Below are 18,562 nucleotides of genomic sequence, written 5' to 3'. Positions count from 1 at the left end.
TGAGGGGGGGGCATATGATCCCCATTGAGAATGGCTGATTTAGATTACTGTATTGAATAAAAATGGACAAAGTTTGACATAGCAGTTGGTGAACATTTAATTTCAGTTAAAAGTTTCCCCACAAGAAATAATTGTGAATAAATTAGATATGTGTAAGCACCCCAACAAATATATGAACATTTCCTCCACAACTTCCATCCTGAGGTTCAAATTTCAGCTTCACAATTACTCCAGATAAACACCTAAACCTCTTCTCTTTTACCTAAAACTTTTTAATCCCCTCGTTTTTTTTTATAATTTTTTATTTTTCACACTGTAAGCCATATCAACCAAAATATATACAAACGTTTCTCATTAAATATACACAGTAGCATTTTCTCCCTTTTTTCACCCCTACCCTCCCTCCCCCCCTCCAAAACCAATAAATATTCAACATATACAATACAATAAAACCATAAAACAATGTCTTCACAAAATGAAAAATAAACAAGAAAAATGTGTCATCTGCTTTTACACTGAATCAAATCATTTTGTTTTCTTATCATTTTAGGGGGTGGAGGACGGAGGCAAGCTCTCTCTTTTATGTTCCATGTATGGTTCCCAAATTTGTTCAAATAATGTGACTTTATTTTTTAAATTATATGTTATTTTTTCCAATGGAATTCATTTATTCATTTCCATGTACCATTGCTGTATTCTCACTCTCTCTTCCATTTTCCAAGTTAACATTATACACTTTTTTGCTACTGCTAAGGCTATCATAATGAATCTTTTTTGCACTTTATTCAATTTGAGGCCTAATTCATTAATTCTTATATTACTTAAAAGAAAGATGTCTGGATTTTTTGGTATGTTATATTTTGTGATTTTATTTAATATCTGATTTAGATCTTCCCAAAACGTATTCACTTTTGTACATGCCCAAATTGTATGTATTGTTGTTCCCATTTCCTTCTTACAGCGAAAACATCCATCTGATAATGTTGGATCCCATTCTTTTAATTTTTGAGTGATATATAACTGTGTAACCAATTATACTGTATCATGCGTAACCTTGTGTTTATTGTTAACTAATATGGCTACACCTCTAGCTTTTGAATTATATGATGCTGCCGCTACGTGTCCTACCCAGTCGCTCTTTAATTTGTTATGTTCCACTTCAATTAGATGCGTTTCCTGCACAAATGCTACATCTATTTTTTCTTTTTTCAGTAAATTTAATAGCCTCTTCCTTTTAATTTAGTTATGTATTCCATTAATGTTTATAGTCATATAGTTCAACATGGCCATCTTATATCTTGTTTACACCTCTTTTCCGCTTCCTCACCACCTCCATCCCCCTTTTTCCCATTTTCATCTCTCACTTTTCCCTTTTTAAACTCAATATATGACAACACATTTAAAACATAAAATACTCCATCAATTCCCACACCCAATATTACCTTAACTCCAAATGCCATCCCCTCTCTGAGTTGCCCCTTATCCCTTGCCAGGCAACCACAACTTCCCTTTCCATTTGGGTTGTGATCTTGCTCACAAGCGTCAACTGATTTCGCAGTGATGGTTATTCTCTCCCCCCCGCCCCCCCCAGAAAACACTTTTTTACATATATAACAAAGCTCTCCCTTTTTTTATCCCCTTACTTCCTTCCTTCCCCCTCTCTTTTCCCTCTTTAGTTCTTTACATATACATTGTTTTTACATCTTTATATATACTTTATCACCTTTCTTCATTCTTATTACATCTCTTCATCTCTCCTTCTATCCTGCAAATGCTCTGCGAATTCTTGTGCTTCCTCCGGATCTGAGAACAGTCTGTTTTGCTCCCCGGGTATAAATATTTTAAGCACGACTGGATGTCTTAACATTAATTTATAACCATTTTCCCATAGAATCAATTTTGCTGTATTAAACTCCTTCCTCTTCTTTAAGAGTTCAAAACTTATGTCTGAGTAAAAAAATACTTTTGACCCTTGTATTCCAATGGCTTATTATCTTCTCTAACTTTATTGCTTGCCCACTCCAGTATATTTTCTCTTGTCGTATATCTCAAAAATTTTACTAAGATGGATCTTGGTTTTTGATGTGTCTGGGATTTCGGAGCTAATGCTCTGTGTGCCATTTCTATTTCCATTTCTTCCTCCATTTCTGTCATTCCCAGGACCTTCGGGATCCATCCTTTTATTAATTCCTTCATGTCTGTGCTTTCATCACCCTCCTTCAGGGCCACTATTTTTATGTTGTTTCGCCTACTATAATTTTCCAACATATCAATTTTCTGAGATAACAACTCTTGTGTCTCTAATTTTTTTGTCAGTTTCTTCTAATTTTCCTCTTAAGTCGTTTACTTCCATTTCTACAGCTGTTTCTCGTTCCTCCACATTTCTACTCTTTTCCCTATTTCTGTCATGACCCGTTCTAAACTTTTCATTTTTCTTTTAATTGCACTAAATTCTAATAACAACCATTCTTTTAAAGCTCTCATTTGTTCTTCAAAAAAGACTTTATCTATATTCTGTCCATCTGTTTTAACTTCTATCTCTTTTGTACCTTTGTTTGTGTCTTCTTCTTCCCTTCTTTGTATCTGTGTCTCTTCTGATTCTCCTGATGAGTTGTTTGTATCACTTTGTCGGAGCTCTTCTTGCTGGGCCTCTTGTTGTTGATCCTCCCCTCCTGGGCTGCTCATCTGTCGGGCCTCCTGCTGCTGCTCCTCTTGCCGTTCACCCCATCGACTTTCTTCCTCTCCTGGTTCCTCACTCCCTCTCCTGCCGCCTTTTTCATCTTCCAGCTGAGAGCCCTGGTGTCGGGTGTCCCTCAGCTGGTCGTGCCATGGTTGCCCGCTCCTCAGCTGAGCCCCCCTCCCATCGGTTTTTTCTTTTACCTTTGATTGCGCACTGTGTACTTTTGTTCGGCTTAGAGAGCCATTTTTACAGTCCACTGGTCGGGGGGGGTCACGACTCCGTGGGCCAGCACCAACTTCGGAGATTGGGCGCTCTTCGCCACCACGGCTCCCTGTTCCTTCATGCAGGTAAGGCCTTCTTCTTTCTTTTCTGGCGACTTTTCTTCTTTTTTCCCCGGTGTTTTTACTTTTTCCTTCTTGGGTGCCATCTTCTTTCTCTATTCTGCAACTTTATCTTCTATTTCTTATACTTTATATTTGTTAAGCTTTGTCTTTTTTTTCTTTTTTTCTGGAGAGGACTGGTTTTACCCTATTGGCCACTACTCCATCACGTGAATCCTCCCAATCCCCTCCTGTTTTTGTTATCTGTTCCTCACTGCCCTGAGAGGTTCTTGGCTATCTTCCTCTTAAGAAATGCAAGTCACTGTTCCAGGGATGACCCCATTCTTACTTGTACATAGTCCTGTTTTCTTTATGATGGAGGGTATTGACCACCTGCATATCCTCTTTGTACCTTTTTCTTTTTCATTTTTATGCACCTTTATCAACAGTAAACATTGGTTTCAAAGGCGGTTTTATACTGAAAATGTTTTATTTTTTCAAGAGATTGTTTTTTTCTCATTTATCAAATTATACAGGGCAATCTGACTAATAAATGGAAATTCTATGACAAAGTTTTGTCAGATAATTTAGGGTGTGCTACCTCCTTTTGGAGAAATTGAGCTGCTGATGTTCAACCAATGAACCAGAATTTAATCCTAGAAACCTTTGAATGTACAGAATCCAGAATACGTACAGTGACAAGCAACTGGTAAAACAATTGAGAAAAATACATTTCAAAATTTAAAATAAATCTGAATAAAATGTTAGGTAACAAAAAGGTTTAAAATTGTAAAAGTAAATGTTCTTTGAAGTAACCTTTGGTGAAGATGGGAGCAAATATCCAGCCAGCGGAGTGCCTTGGTTGGGTTTTACCCATAGCAGCTGGTTGATGCCGCTCACTCTTGGGGCAATTCTCTTAAAGTGTCTCCCTATCCCTGCTTTGTCAGAGTCACTCCAGTCAGAGGCTTTACCTTTAAACTTGGGGGATGAGGGATTAATTACCTATTATGTTATTGTTTGTCTTTCGGGCGGCTCCGTGGAGGGGGAGGAACCTGCAGATGCAGCGACGGTTAAGTGTTTTCAAAGAATGTGACTGAAAATAAAGTAAAATGCTTTAAGATTTGAATATTCATGCAGGCGAAGTTTGTTCAGTGTAAGAACAGTCTAGTATTTTTGTCTTTGAAACCGTTTATTCTTAATGCCAGGTGCATTAGTTAACCATTGTAAGACTAAGTCTCATGCAACTGGGAAATACACTCATCCAGCATCTACCAATCCCCATAGGTGCCGGATACCATGGGGTTTTACAGTACATGGGAACAGGAGTTGGCTATTTTACCCCAGACTATTCTGCTGGTATATGCAATCTCATCTGACCCATGACCTTATTCCATGCACCTGCTTTACCTCATCCCCCTAAAGGATGTATCTGTGATCCTTTGCTTCTTCCCTTTCTTATCCAAATTTAAGAAATCTGCCCTGTAGAATAAATATTGCTGATTTATGGAAAGAGAAGTACAAATTCATAATATAGACTCTTTAAGGAGAAGTATGATTTGGGGAGTGACAATAGGTGGATTCTATACAACATCTAATCCTAAAGTTCATCACAGTCTCTGGATGTAAATGTCAGCTGATTCCATGTAAATCAACAGATTTAGGGACCAGTTTTGTGTTCATATTTCTTCACCATTCTTTGTATTCTTCCAAAGGGACCACACCCCTGGATCAGATGGTACTACTGCTATAACACAATGGTGCCATGTTGTGCTGACGCCCAGTCTGCCACATTACCATCCAGTTACATTTCTTGTGGAGTGAAACATGAAAATCTGCAGATGCTGTGATTGTAGTAAGAATGCACAGAAATCCTGGGGGAGCTCAGGCGGCCTCACAGGGTCCATTAGAGGTAAAGATAGACTGACGATTTGGGCTCCTCCTATGGACCCTGCGAGACCGGCTGAGTTCCTCCAGCATTTCTGTGTAATTTTATTTCTTGTAGAGTATCAGGTGACATTCCACAAAAGACAAACTATAGAAAAAAAGTGAGAACAACTTTCAACTATAGAAAAAAATGCTGAGAGGTGAGTTTCTGAGTCACTCAGTACTTTCTGGATCAGAGGATAGTACCTCATTATACCTTCCAGTGGTGCTCCCACACAGCTGTATGATTCTCTTTTTATGAAGGGCAGCAGTGTGATATTGAATGTAGAACAATAGAGTTTCGGTGGCTAAACCTTTATACTACGATCTATATGTAAACAGTTCCATTGAACAAGACAAGGTGAATGTCACTATAGATGGAGTAAATTACTTAGTTCAACAGTAAATGGGATCGAGTGCACCTCTACCTCTTTCCTGTTTGGGCAGCTGCCTTTCTCTGCAGAGAAAAGATAGATCAATTATGAAGAGATTCATTCCGGGACAGACTACATGAGCATCTAATAGCAGGTCAAAGATGACATTGGCAAGACCCCAGGAGCAGCCAATTAGATCTTGAAAATCAGATACCTGTCTCAGATTTCTGAGAATTTGGTGTACATTTGTTTGGCTTCTACTAACCATCAGCAGGTATCAGACTTGACTATATCAGGAGTTGTAGATTAACATCCACTCCAAGGACTTGAGGGAATAGCATTAATCTAGGTTATGATATAACTCAGAACTGCTTCACTTCTGGCACAAAAGGTCTGAGATCTTGATCTTAAAACATTGTTCTTCAATCTGTTGATACTTGGAGAACAACTATGCATTTCATCATCAATGTCTGTCTTTATGAAAAGTGACCCATATTTTCCAATGTGCCACTGGGAATCCATTGTCAGAGAGTTGAATAGAGGGCCGTGAGTCTGTGGAACTTGTTGCCACAGGGTGCTGTGGAAGCGAGGTCGTTGGGTGCATTTAAGGCAGACATTGACATGTATTTAATTAGTCAGGGCATCGAGGGTTATGGGAAGAAGGCCGGGGAGTGGGTCTGAGTGGGAGGATGAATCATCTCCTGATTAGAATGGCAGATGGATCGAATGGCCGACTTCTGCTTCTATATCTTGTGATCACACATCCCTTGATTCTCTTCCACTTTAACATTGGGACTGGATCCCTAAAATGGATTTTTAAAATGTCATCAATGAAAGGTGATGCCCTGTACTGTTTTACTGTCCTTTTCTCTAGTACTTTGATCCAATAATACTAAACCATGCACATTTTAATGATGCATTACTTGCTGTAATTAGGTCAGAATAAGAATTTTGTTATGAACGTCACAAAATTCGGTGTTTTGTGGCAGCATTATATAGTGAAAACGTTCATATTATGAACCATCTTCCAACAATAATAAAAAAAATTAAAATAATAGTGCACGAAAAGTAAGGCAGTGTTGGTTGACTTGCCTGGATAGCACGCAAATCAAAGTGTTTCACTGAATTTCAGTGCGTGACAAGAAACAATTCAATACTTTTAAAGGTGTCTGCAAATACATTGATGGCTTTTGTGATGAATGAAACATGAAAGTCTGCAGATGCTGTGATTGTTCATGCAAACACAAAAAAGGCTCACCAACGGCTATACTTTGTGAAAGGTTTGAGGAGATTCGGCATGTCACCGAAGACTTTCAAACACTACAGAAGTGGAGAGCATTCTCGCTGGTTGCATCACTGCCTGGTACAGAGGCGCCAACGCTCAGGACAAGAGAAAACTCCAGAGGGTTGTTAACTCAACCTGCGTCATCCCTGGCACCAGAGTTCATTCCATCGAGGACATCTGCAAGAGGCGGTGTCTTAAGAAAGCAACCCCTATCCTCAAGGACCCCCACCATCCAGGCCATGCCCTCTTCACTCTGCTACCATTGAGAAAAAGGTACAGGAGCTTGAAGATGAGCACTCAGCGGCACAAAGACAGCTTCTTCCCCTCCGCCATCAGATTCCTGAATGAACAATGAACCATAGACACTACCTCATTTTGAATTTTTCTTGCACTACTTTTATTTATTTTGTAAGGCATTTTACATCAATGACTGCCCTGTGATGCTGCCACAAAACAACGAATCTCATGATGTATTCATGAGGATAAATTTTTTTTCTGTAGTAAAAACAGAAATGCTGGAGGAACTCAGCAGGTCTTGCAGCTCCCATAGGCGGTAAAGATATATAACCATCATTTTGGGCCTAAGCCCTTCTTCAGGGAATGACTTTGTGGTTTTCTTTATGCCTTCAAGTGTTCAGCAGCCAGTAAACAGGCACCGTCTTGACTGACACTAAAAATACACAGTGAGAGCACCTCAATGGACAGCTGCTGACTGCAAGGGAGTAGGGAAGAAAACTGGTAGGAAGATATCTGTCACTAAAAGCAGTTAATTTGCACATCACCTCAATTAATTGGTGTGAAGGCAAGTTGACAAAGATATACAGGAACATTTAGAACAGAAATCACCCGCTGAAGATAAATCCCCACTCATCGCACACTTCTCTCACCCACAGCATCAAATCCTTCTTAATCCATCGTGTATCTTTTTTCATGCAGTCTTGGCTCTATTCTCTCGTTCCAAGTTAATCTGCTTGTTGTCTCAATATAAAAATACCACGCACCTGTTTAAAGTCTCCACGGTCTGCTCATTGGCCAAAAATAAAATCTTATTGTCTTAACAAAGAAGCAAAATTGATGCCTTTTTAAGTTGAAACCTTGGAGGGTATCTATTTCTATCAGACAAATGTGAAAATGATGTCATCACACATTCAACCGACTGATGAGGAAAGAGGGAACGGTAGCTGCTACATTTTGCTATTTCTGTGCTGTAGAATCATTGCAGAAGGCTGCCATTTGGCCCATCTAGTTCCTGTTGGCACTCTAGTCAGTTCCATCCCTCTGCTCTACTCCCGTAGCCCCACCCCCCCAACACAGACCCTATTTTTAGTCACAACATTCACATCAATTCCCCCAAATTCTACCACTCACTTTCATACTAGGGGAATTTGTAGCAGCCCAATTAACCCCCACATCTTTGGCGGAATTGAACATTTGATCACACAAGGAGAAAGGAGAACACAAACCAGCCCTCATCAGACCTTAGTAATGGAGAGGGTCAAGAACTGTAAATTCCTGGGGGTCAAAATCTCTTGAGGATTTATCCTGGAGCCTTCATGGTGATGTAATCATGAAGAAGGCTTGTGAGGAGTTGGAGGAGATTCAGTGTGCCACCAAAGACTCACAGAAACCTCTGCAGATGTACCATGGAGATTATTCTGTCTGGATGCATCAGCCTGCGACATCATGGGCACCAGTCTTCACTCCATCGAGGACGTCTACAAGAGGAAGTGTCTTACACACACACACAAACACCAGAGATCTGCACACTGGTGCACACACAAGGATAGATGGAACCAGTAAGGAGAGGTGATGAAGTAAACAGATTGTTTAAGGTGGTTGCCAGTTGGTTATAGTTACAGTGGGAGAAGGGATATGATGGGAGGGCTGTTGGGGAGATGGAGAACGAGGGGAAAGGGCTGAAAGGGAGGGACAAGCAAGGTGTTTCCTTCGGTAAGGCGTCCTGGACCAGTGCGATCATTTCAGAATCTGGGGATGATCATTTCAGACTAAGCTGAGGAGAAATTCCTTTCTGCTGAGGACGATGAGCTTTTGGAATTCTGTACACCAGAGGGTTGTTGAGGCTCAGTCCTTCAAAATAGAAGTGGCTGCATTTCTGGATAATAAGGCAATCGAGGGAATTGGAGAAGGTGCAGGAAACTGACACAAAGGATCATCAGAATGGGGTGAAATAGCTGCTTTGTCCTATGTTCTTGTGTGAATGCAAAGGATCCACTCTCCTTCTCCTGATCAATAAAATGCCTTGGTGTCAATGTTCTTTCCATGCATGTAGGGAAAACTTTCTTCCTTTGTAAAACATGAAAGTCTGCGGACACCGTGGCTGAAGTAAAAACACAACGCTGGAGAAACTCAGCAGGCCAAACAGTGTGGATAGCAGAGATAAGATACATAACCAATGTTTCAACCTTGTTGGTTATATATTTATCTTTGCTGTTAAAATACAGGCAATTCTCTGACTTGCAACCATAATTTGGACCAAAGGATCTCTGAATGGACATATGTCGGAATTGCATATATTGGTTAGAAAAATATAAATATAAAATTTATGTGATTTATGTTGTATTTGACAAACTATAATAGGGCTACAGGGCATGTAAGAGCCAAAATGTGCGTATTTACCTTGTTAGTTGGTGTCCCAGGATCGGTAGGCTGGGCGCAGTCATTTTGATTCCTGTTTGCATGCATGAGTCTTCGGTTGGCGCATGAGCAGTGGGTTCGTGTAGTGGGGTTTGGTTGGCGCATGCACAAGAGTTAAGCGCCCTGACAATATTGAATTTGCGCCCTTAACTCTCACGTGTGTGCCAACCGAACTCCACTACGCGAACCATGCATGCGCATAGGAATCAAGATGGCCGCTCCCAACCTACGACCCTGGGATGTCGACTAGCAATGTAAGTACACTCGTTTTGGCTCTTACGTGCCCTGCATCCCTGTTATAGTTTGTAAAATGCAACATAAACCGTGCAAGAGTTATTTTTTTCTCTTTTTCTTTTAGCAAACCTTCGGCAGATGGGCGAGTCGCGTGGGCCACAAGTCGGGGAGTACCTGTGCACCTTTTGACCTGCTAGCTTCTCCAGCGTCTGTGCTTTCACTTTCTTCCTTTGCTCATTGTTTCCTCAGTTCTCAACGCTGACCGTGCAGACCCGGGGTTCTTCCTGCGTCGGCATCTCAGGCAAGCTCTGTAGAGAAACGAAACCGAGAAATGACAAGGAAGTTACAGATTTAAACTTTTGTTTGAAGATATTATCTAGTGGAGGAACTCCACCAGGCTTGACGAAGAGTTCCAGCCCAAAACTTCGACCCTTCTTTTGCGCCCACTGATGCTGCTCGGCCCATTGACTTCCTCTAGCTGGGCCTTTATCTTTCTCTGGATTCCAGCATTTGCTGTCTCTTGTGTGTTTAAGAGTTTTATTTTTAACTTTCCTGACAGCAATAAGGCTTCTCTTTTGACTCCATCCCCACATTATTTTTGAAATCCTATTTAAAGAAACACCCTCAGTTTCCTTTACATTCTTCCCCACAAATAAAGCTCGGCCAAATAAAGAGTATCAGGTTTCCACCCCTCGTTATGCCCTGTGTTCCCTGTCACCTCCTCAGTCTCTCACAGACCCAGGAGACATACACAACTCTCTCTTGATCTCTCTCTCGCTCTTTGTTTCTCTTCTTTCGCAGTTTTCAAAGGTAAGCTGGAGGATTTTGTTTAATAGAGCTAACCCAAGCCATCTACTGTACTGGATGCAGGTACCTTGATGCCTTTTCACCCTCCTCCCCTGTCTCTTCCACTTAGAGACTGAGTGGAACCCATATAGTGATTGTGAGAGCACCATTCCTGGGTAACAGCATGTAGCCTGGAGCAACTAGATTCTATAACCATGGGTGTTTGCTTGGGGATCTGTTGATTTGTTTTGTTTTCAGACGTGAGACTCTGTTTTCTTTGAATCACAATGCGTCAAGGAAGCAACGGCTGTGATGGGTTGTCATTGCTGTGTGAGTGGTTTGCATCTTGTAGGGCAGTAATAGCTTAACAAGGGCAATGCCTTTTAATTTAAAAAAAATCACCTCACCGGGACTGCACAGCAGGCACGCCGGATGGAGTGAAGAAGGACGGGGTGTCTCTTGTCAGCTCAAAGCATCAGCATTCTCAGGACTGTCCTATGACTAAACCAGTGATTCTTTACATTTTTTTCCCCACTCCCATGCCACCTTACTAACCTTTGGCATCCTATCCTGTGATTAGTAAGGGATTACTTTAGGTGGTACGTAAGTGGAAAGAAAAAGGCCGAGAACCGCTGCTCTGCCACTGAACAGAGAATTCTTCTGAATCACATCACTCGGTAGAAAGCAGTTCCTCTCCATCGCTGTCCTAAACCTACTCTTCTGGCTTTTGAGCCTACTTTCCTGTACCTATCTTTTCAGAATTTTAATATCTTTCTACAAGATCTAAGCTGAGCTGTGTGAATTCAGGAGCTGGAATAAATTTTGTCCTGAGGGAAGGACTGGTTAGATCAGTGGTTCTCAACCTTTATTCCCCACCCCCTCCCAACTCACATACCACCTGAAGTAATCCCTTACTAACCACAGAGCACCTGTGGCATAGGGTGTCATAAAGATTACTTCAGGTGGTATGTATGTGGGGAAAAAAAAGGATTGAGAACCACTAGACTAGACCGTCGCCTTCTGCTGGATGTAGAGGGAGGTGTTTCCGACCCAGCACCTTACTACCATGACAGGCTCTTTTCCAGGGGATGCCCATAGAGATGGCCATCAGATGCTGCAGGAACACCATATACACGGTGCAAGATGTGGGCCACCAAGCCGAAGGAACTATCCCAGACTGAGTGTTGCTGTCCATTATTCTATAAGATCAAGGACTTCTTTGAAAAGAGGTGCAATCCATTTAAGATATCGGCAAGGAGAGTCTACAATGGAAGATCACTGCATAATCCTTTTAGACCAGTGGTTCTCAACCTCTTTCCACTCACATACCAACTTAAGTAATCCCTTACTAATTACAGAGCACTTAAAGGGATTACTAAGGTAGTATGTGAGTGGAAAATAAAGGATGAGAACCATTGCTTTAGACTATATTAGGGGTTCTAGTTTGTAATTTATGTGTTACTTACAAAAGGCTCAAATTGCCTTGACCAGAATTTTACTTTGTGGACTGATGCTGACTGTACCTTTTGCCTCTGCCTGTTTTTGTGTCTATATGACTGATAGGTAAATATTAATGTTACATCACCTTCCCAAGATCGTGTTATATGGCGAGCTCTCCACTGGCCACCGTGACAGAGGTGCACCAAAGAAAAGGTACAAGGACTGCCTAAAGAAATCTCTTGGTGCCTGCCACATTGACCACTGCCAGTGGGCTGATAACGCCTCAAACCGTGCATCTTGGCGCCTCACAGTTTGGCGGGCGGCTACCTCCTTTGAAGAAGACCGCAGAGCCCTCCTCACTGACAAAAGGCAAAGGAGGAAAAACCCAACACCCAACCCCAACCAACCAATTTTCCCCTGCAACCGCTCCAATCGTGTCTGCCTGTCCCGCATCGGACTTGTCAGCCACAAACGAGCCTGCAGCTGACGTGGACTTTTTACCCCCTCCATAAATCTTCGTCCGTGAAGCCAAGCCAAAGAAAGAAAGAAGAATGTTACAAGATTGGGCATCGTCATTGAAAAGTAAAGTGGGCAGGGACATTTTACCGAGGGTTGTTAATGTCTGGAATTCTCTTCCCCAGAGGTCTGTGGAGGCTGGGTCATTGGGGCTGATTAAAGAAGCTGAGAGAACCTGGGGCAATGGGGAACAGGTGAAGAGGAGGCGAGATTTGGGGCAGAGCAGGCTTGAAAGACCTCCAGATGCAGCTATTTCATGTTCTAATGTTGTAACTGGGCCTGTGACTGCCGAGAATCCAAGGACTATTGCCCAAGTCATAAGGATCTGAATAAGCTCACCTTGGGACACAGTTGGGCTGGATTTGGATTAAGGAGCCACATGTTAGAGGAGACATCGGGTTGTACAGCATGGAAATGGCCCTTCAGCCCATTGGGTTTATTCAGAGCTATTTGCTTAGCTATGGGTGAGATTCTAACTGGAATGTGAAGAGTAGCAAATGGAGGGAGAGAGAGTGGGGGCAATGTCCCTTATGGGAAGTCAAAATGGAGAGGATCACACTGCAAGTGGCAGATATGGTGAAGAATAATGGGAAGGAAGAATGGCTCGGTGAATAGAGAGGGAAGGGGGAGGAGAGCTAAGACAAAGAAGACAAAGGGAATGGGAAGGGAGGGAGATCAGGGAGCGGGATAGCAAAAATCGGAGAAGGCCCGATGGAAAATTGAGAGATCTTGTCTTGGTTCCAGGAGAGTGGGGTTGGAGAGGTGAAGGCAGAATGGGGATAAATAGATCGAAGGTTGCTGTGCAGTCCAATCCACAGCTGATGAAAGATGGGTGCACAGCGGGGCAGTGGTTAGATGAGCTGCCTCACGGCGCTGGACGCCCAGGTTCAATGCCAACCTCCGTGCCTGATTGGAGTTGGCATGTTCTCGCCTTGACTTCATGGGTGTTCTGTGGGTGCTCCTCTTTCCACTCACATCCCAGAGCAGGTTTGTAGGTTCATTGGCTGTTGTACATTGGTCAATGGTGAAGTCTGGGAGGGGAGTTGATGAGAATTTAAGTCAAGGTTGGATAGATAGTAGGGGAATTAAGGCATATGGGGAAAAGGCAGGTGGGTGGAGGTGAGCCTATCACCAGATCAGCAGTGATCGCATTTGAATGGCGGAGCAGGCTCGACTGGCCGGATGGACGACTCCGGCTCCTATTTCTTATGAATGCAGGGCAAGTAGAATATAGGGAAAATGGATGAGTGAATAGGATCGATCTTGGACTCGATGGGCTCAATGACCTCCTAGGTCATTATGGAGATCGATGACCATCACTGTTGTGGATGGTGCAACAAGGTCACAACAAAGGAGATGGAGTTAGAGGGCTAAAGAAATAGAGAAAACAAGCTGAAATAGGTAACTTATTCCTGTATGAGTATCTCAATGATTAAAGGCACAATTCACCCCTAAATGATGTGCTGCTGCTCTCCTTTATGTCTTTCATTACCTCAGGATTCCCCTCTACTGCTACTGGAAGTATCTCAGTATTACCCACGCCGTGCTCTCATTCCTACCCCTCTGTCCCCAAACTAATACACTGGACAACAGTTTGCTTCCTGGAAAGAAATTGGGGACTATGATCGGCAACTTCATGGCGAATGCACAGGCAATTGCAGATTTGCAGTATCACGTAGGAAGTTGGAGAAACATTGAAATGAACTTTTTATTGATGCTGACACATTGCGTGAGTTCAGCTGGTCTAAAAATGTTTTGCCGCTGATTTTTGTTTGTGATCTGATGCCCCTCATGTCAGTGTCCAACAATAGTCGGCCGGCATTGATGGAATCCAGTTGCCCTGATACTGCTTTTCCACAGTCGCAGTGTCCAGGTGAAACCTTTCACCGTGGTCGTCTCCGAGATCAGCAGGGAAGACGCCCAAGGGCAAATGCTGAAAATGAATTTTCGACGACATGTTGCACTTCGTGTTTGAAGCACGTTAAAAAATATGATAGGAAATCACAAAAGTAGGTTATATTTAAAAAACGTGACAGGAAATTTTGAAGGTGATCTTTGTGATCAGCAGCCCCAAATCCATGATAAACACCCAAAAACTGTTCAGGAAGCAAAATCTTTGTGGTCCAGTGGCATCTTCCTGGATTGCTTGCCAAATTATTCTGGAGATCAGCCTCTAATTCTGAGGAAGTGAAGAAATCTTGAAAGAAATACCCTCATAAAATCCCTAGTTACTTTGTGCGGAAGGATAATATGAGCGTTGTATTTCTTTCAAATGAACACCAGACTCACTTTACCAGCTGCATAAAAATGGCAAGGTTGTTGACTGACCTTTAAACTCCACTAGTGTTCCCTGGTAAATTGGAAAACATTTCAAGCGCATTCTTGTGAGATTAAGCTGTTCATTCAAAACCACACGGACTTCTCAGAATAGCCCCAGGCAGCAGTGAGGGTTACAAGAGGAGCTTTTCTCTTCCCTATTGTATTTCTGACCAAATGTCGAATGGAGCAAAAGGATTATGTCAACCATTCCCAGCCAAGGGGGTATTGTGTTCTTCATGGATGAGCAATCTGATAGGAGTTTTAGAATGCCCAGCTGTCAATGGAGTGTTGAGAAAAGTATCATAGCTACTCCTTTCATGGAGTTGTTGCTCGATTGTTGAGGTCACGGACAGCTAACCGAGACTTGGGGAAGCTTGAAAATAAACCAAATGTGTTCTGAAATGCAATCTGACTTTTATATTAAATCCTAGGTCATTGTGCAGTAATGTAACCTTTTCAAATGGGTTCAAAGTTACACAAAGACATTGATATTCTATCCAAGGCTTTAGGACTTAGTGACACACTGCATTCTGGTCCCATGTGCTGGCCATACTGTGTCCAACACAGCTACCTCACTTCTCTCTCTCTCACCCTTTCCTCCCAGAACCATGGTGGGGTTCCCCTTGCTCTCAGTTTCTGCAACAACAGTCTCCGAATTCAATAGAGCAGTCTTTGCAGCCCCCCCCCCCCCACCCCCACCCACCCCAGAGACAGACTGGAGACATTGCAAAGAACCATTGTGCAGCGAGAGCAAGCAGATGGATAGACTTTTACATAGTAGGGGAATAAAGGGATATGGGGAAGAAAAGGCAGGTCAATGAAGATGAGCCGATCATCAGATCAGCCATTGAATGGCGGAGCAGGCTTGATGGGTCAGATGGTCTACTCCTGCTTCTATTTATTACGCTCTTATGAATCAGTTGGGATCTATTTAATGGCTGTTCTATGGCAACTGCTGAATCACATACATTGCACCTCATGCCATGGTCAGTGACTTTGCGTTGATCCTCAGCTGATGATCCATCCTACAAATTTTGAAACTTTCTGACGTTGCTGATGTGTGCCTAACTAGTGACCTGATGTGTGCCTAACTAGTGACCTGATGTGTGCCTAACTAGTGACCTGATGTGTGCCTAACTAGTGACCTGATGTGTGCCTAACTAGTGACCTGATGTGTGCCTAACTAGTGACCTGATGTGTGCCTAACTAGTGACCTGATGTGTGCCTAACTAGTGACCTGATGTGTGCCTAACTAGTGACCTGATGTGTGCCTAACTAGTGACCTGATGTGTGCCTAACTAGTGACCTGATGTGTGCCTAACTAGTGACCTGATGTGTGCCTAACTAGTGACCTGATGTGTGCCTAACTAGTGACCTGATGTGTGCCTAACTAGTGACCTGATGTGTGCCTAACTAGTGACCTGATGTGTGCCTAACTAGTGACCTGATGTGTGCCTAACTAGTGACCTGATGTGTGCCTAACTAGTGACCTGATGTGTGCCTAACTAGTACCTGATCAGTGACAGATGATAGTGAAACATGAAAACCTGCAGATGCTCTGGTTGTAGTAAAAATGCAGAAGTGCTGGAAGACCGCAGCAGGTCTCGGAACTTCCATAGGAGGTAAAGAGGTATTACTGACATTTTGGGCCTGAAGCCCTTCTTCAAGGTACACCTTGTAGAAGGGCTCAGTCCTGAAAAGTCAGTTATATATCTTTACCTCTTATGGAACTTGCGAGACCTGCTGAGTTCTTCCAACACTTCTGCATTTTTACAGTAACAGGCTATACCTTGGCCATACTGTGTATTGTCAAAGAGATGCAGGGTAGAACCAGGACCTTCAGTTCAAGTTCATGCTGACCATCGGAAACCTCTTGACACTAATCCTACCTAATTCCATTGTTTATTCCATCCACATTCTCATCTCCACCAGATTTTACATCCAATTACAGTCCAGGGGCAATTTACAGCAATCAATTACCGTATATAAGCATGTAATAGTCAAATGTTGTGGACCGATGTTTGGGGTAAAATTTGGGGGTCGACTATTACACACATACTACTTTTGACCGCAGCATGTCGGGAGCTCAGATGGGCAGGCAGGGGGGACCTAGGCGAGACTCCACATTCTGGGCTTCGGGAGCTCTGGTGGGTGGGTGCCCGAGGCCTGGGCAAGAGTCCGTGGTCAGGGCATCAGGAGCACCAGTGGGCGGGAGAACTAGACCTAGATCCTGTGGTCAGGCCGTCGGGAGCACTGGAGGACAGGCGGTCAAGGCCTGGGCAAGAGACGACAATCAGGGTGTCGGGAGCTCAAATGGGCCAAAAATAGGGGCGGGGGTCAACTTTTGCACGGTATCGGCAATTAGACGTGTGTATACAGTGCCTTTCACCTCCTTCAGGAAACTGGAGTTCCTGGAGGAAACCTATGCAGAGTCAGGGAGAACGTGCAAATGCCACACAGGCAGCACTCGAGGTCAGGATTGAACCCAGGTCTCTGGTGCTGTGAGGCAGCGACATTACCCACCATACCAGCCTTATGGAACTGTTTCCAACGGATCTTGTGCCACGCATTGTGCGCTGATTTGATCTAAACTTGTGCCTAATTCCATATTGGGTGTTACTCTTGCATGGAATCGTGAAAGAAAATGTTTAAACATGCTGGTCTTCAGCAGATAAGACACTGAAGCTTTGTTCTTTGTCAACAGGTAGATCCCAGACTGCAAGATGTCTGACAATGAGGATGTTTCGGATTACGAGTATGTTTCTTGGATGTTTCTTTATCGCTTCCATCTCCCCACCCAACATTTTTGCATTCATAGAAGGAAGACATTTATTCATCTGAGTCTATGTCAGTTCCTAGAGCATTTCAATCCGTTCCATCTCTAACGAGGTCCCAGTGAGTTATTCATTCCAACACCGATATGCACTCGCCAATCCTCCTGCTACCCACCCATAATAGCAGCCAATTTCAAGCACGTCTTTGGGATTGGGAAGGAAAGTGGAATCCCCAAATGAAACCCACGTGGTCACAGAAACTTTGTTCAAGCTGCACAGAGGCAGTATCGGAGTTCAGGATTAGATTTAGTCCTCTGTGTGCCGAACTATTATTCTGTCTAGTCCCTCTGACCTGTAGCCAGGCAATATCCCTCACATCCATGTACCTGTCTAGTTAAATATTAAAATTAAGCCTGCATTCACTACTTAAGCTGGCAGCTCGTTGCACACTCCCACCACTCTGTGTGAAGAGGTTCCCTAAATGTTCCCCCTAAACATTTCCCCTTTCAGCCTTAACTCATGTCCTCTGGTGTGTATCACATCTACCCTCAGTGGAAAAAGGCTACCTACATTTACTCTGTCCATTCCTCTCATCATTTTAAATACTCTATCAAATCTCCTCTCATTCTTCTATGATCCAGGGAATAAAGACCTAACTTGTTTAACCTTTCCCTGTAGCTCAGTTTCTGAAGTCCAGGGAACGTGCCATTAAATCCTCTCTGCACTCTTTCCATCTTATTGATATCTTTCCTTTAGTTAGGTGACCAAAACTGCACACAATACTCTAAATTTGGCCTCACCAACTTGACCATAACACCCCAATTCCTGCACTCAATACTTTGATTTATGAAGGCCGATATGCCAAAAGCTCTCTTTCCAACTCTCTTTCCCCCTGTGACACCACTTTCAGGGAATTATGTATCTGTATTCCCAGATCCTCTGTTCTACTACACTCCTCAGTGCCCGACCATTTACCATGTATGTCCTTTCTTGGTTTGTCCTTCCAAAATGTAACACCTCACATTTGTCAGCATTAAATTTTATCTGACATTTTTCAGCCTATTTTTCCAACTGGTCCAGATCTCTTTGCAAGCTTTGAAAACATTCTCTGTCCACCACACCTCCAATCTTAGTGTCACCTGCAAACTTGATGATCCAATCGCCCACATTATCATCCAGATCATCGATAGAGGCAACAAACGTATCTGATAGATGTTTTCGATGTAAAAAAGAAATGGGAACAACAATTCATGCAA

At 42.9% G+C, this 18,562-nt stretch overlaps 1 protein-coding gene and 1 long non-coding RNA gene across 6 annotated transcripts in view; one reads left to right on the top strand and one right to left on the bottom strand.

The window, feature by feature from the left end:
* The window catches only part of LOC138747958 (dynein axonemal assembly factor 3-like), a 34,413-nt gene extending 17,124 nt beyond the window's left edge, over positions 1 to 17,289 (top strand). For 3 of the 4 annotated variants that reach the window (XM_069907621.1, XM_069907618.1, XM_069907620.1), the window contains exon 13: positions 17,237 to 17,289. The gene's annotated coding sequence lies outside the window, so the exon portion shown is untranslated. Of the gene's footprint in view, positions 1 to 550; positions 4,106 to 17,236 lie in introns of those variants that run through there. The other variant, XM_069907619.1, reaches the window with a different exon arrangement.
* On the bottom strand, positions 3,541 to 14,776 carry LOC138747961 (uncharacterized). Of its 2 annotated transcripts, none has more exons than XR_011347755.1 (3): positions 14,542 to 14,776; positions 9,601 to 9,779; positions 3,541 to 5,380 (listed from the first exon to the last, which is right to left on the bottom strand). It is a non-coding gene; the product is annotated as an uncharacterized lncRNA (long non-coding RNA). The 2 variants fall into 2 exon arrangements; XR_011347756.1 differs by having other exon boundaries at positions 9,646 to 9,779.
* Positions 17,290 to 18,562: the final 1,273 nt, after the last annotated feature.

The sequence above is a fragment of the Narcine bancroftii genome, chromosome 13, assembly GCF_036971445.1.
Source record: "Narcine bancroftii isolate sNarBan1 chromosome 13, sNarBan1.hap1, whole genome shotgun sequence".
NCBI classification, from domain to species: domain Eukaryota; kingdom Metazoa; phylum Chordata; class Chondrichthyes; order Torpediniformes; family Narcinidae; genus Narcine; species Narcine bancroftii.
The sequence above is the reverse complement of the archived record's forward strand: the minus strand, read 5'-3'. Positions and strand labels throughout refer to the sequence as shown.